We start from the raw sequence: 1,742 nt of genomic DNA, 5'->3' as shown, positions 1-1,742 counted from the left end.
ACCAAAAGCTCTAGAACAATCTGGTCCGAGTAGTTGGAGCGGGTTTCAATTCTCACTGAAAGCACGGTGAGGTCACTTGTGTTGTTAGCAATCTTGGCAAATTGTTGTTAGCAATCTTGGGATATGTTTTTTCGTGTGTGCGTGTGTGTGTGTGTGTGTGTGTGTGTGTGTGCGACCTTCCACTGTTTGTCAACTGGTGTTGGTTTGTTTACGTCTCTGTAACTTTAACTTAGCAGTTCGGCGAAAGGAGGCTGATAAAATAAGTATCACGCTTAAAATAAGTACTGGGGTCGATTCGTTCGACTAAAATTCTCGAAGGCGGTGCCCCAGCATGGGCGCAGTCTAATGGACTGAATGAAGTAAAAGATAAAAAAAGAAGAAGAAAACGGTGGACAACATCAAAGTCATTTCAGAGCGCCACATATGGATTGATATATGCATTTCGAGCTCTTTATGCTCTCATCAGTATTAAATAACAAGGGGAGACAACCCTGAAATGAATGGGGACCTTGGCTCTCTTATAGAAAATCTGTAGAAAATATCCACTGACAGAACGCTATGGCTGCCAGGCTGGAACAAAATAAATGGTTGGTGCTCAAAGCAGTGTTGAGATATAAACCAATTTTTAGATCGGTTCAAATATGTTTGAGATATTCTTGACTTGTAAAAAGGCAAATGGCAAAGGCGTTCGTTTTATTTAGGGAATTGCATGTTTGCTTAGTTAGCAGAAGGATAGACACTGAGAAAGAGAGAGAGAGGGGGGAGAGAAGGGAGGGAGATAGATGGGAAGAGGGAGTGAGGGAGGGCGTGGCTGATAAAAAAAACAAGGAGAAATTAAAGGAGAGAAAGAAAATAGTTAATAAAATATAAAATATAAAATAAAGGGGAAAATCGGGAAATAACTGAGCGGAGAATCGTTCAAAGAGGTGGCAATAAATATTTTAGAGAAAAAAGGAGAGAGAGAAAGAGATAAAAAGAGAGACAGACGGACAGACAGACAGTGAGAACGGGAATGAGGGGAAGGAAAAGAAGGGTGGGGGACGAAAGAAAGAAGTGGTAGTGGCGTCGGCGGCGGCTGCGGTGGTGGTAGTTGTAATGATATAAGGTAAAACTGCATTTGAAGCAAATCGAATGAGGGATTAGGGGAGTAGATGGGTTGAGACCAAAGTCTCAATATTCGTTCGACTTATAGGGGTTAGTCTACAAAGATGGCGGGTGGGTAGGGAAGTGTCAGGTAGGTCCATCACTAAATGATTTAAAAAAAAAAATTCAGCTGTGAGAATAACTAAAAAGATAAGCGAAAAGTATAAATTCGGGAACAGCGGTGGTGGTGGTCGTGGTGGGGAGTTCGTTAAAAGAACAAAATATAATGAAACTATCTCGTTAGGGAGCGGGAATAGATGAAAGCTTTGCCGGCTTCAAAAGGAACGAAAAATTCTTTTTATCAAAAGGAAAAAATAACTAAAAAACAAAACCTAGTTTTGGGTTTGCTAATTCAAAGATAGACATGTGTTGTGGTGTTGTGGTGTGTATTTTGAAAATGTATGGCTAATTAATAACACCAGCACGTGATCTGTATGTAGGGTTAAGTGTTGGTTTATTTAAACCAGGGTCAGTTATTTAATTAAGAGGAAGAAAGGAAGTGTGTACGTGTGTGTGAATATCTATCTATCTCTCTATCTATCTATCTATCTATCTATCAATTTATCTCTTTCTCTCTCTCTCTCTCTCTCTCTCTCTCT

The 1,742-nt window shown here is 40.0% G+C and overlaps 1 protein-coding gene across 1 annotated transcript in view; it reads right to left on the bottom strand.

The window, feature by feature from the left end:
* Nucleotides 1-1,742, bottom strand: part of LOC106873388 (glutamate receptor) — a 205,567-nt gene that overhangs the window by 51,831 nt on the left and 151,994 nt on the right. The gene's annotated exons all lie outside the window — the stretch shown is intronic.

The sequence above is a fragment of the Octopus bimaculoides genome, chromosome 14 (assembly GCF_001194135.2).
Source record: "Octopus bimaculoides isolate UCB-OBI-ISO-001 chromosome 14, ASM119413v2, whole genome shotgun sequence".
In the NCBI taxonomy this organism is placed as follows: Eukaryota; Metazoa; Mollusca; class Cephalopoda; order Octopoda; family Octopodidae; genus Octopus; species Octopus bimaculoides.
Note: the sequence above shows the minus strand (reverse complement) of the source record. Positions and strands in the feature narration are given on the sequence as shown.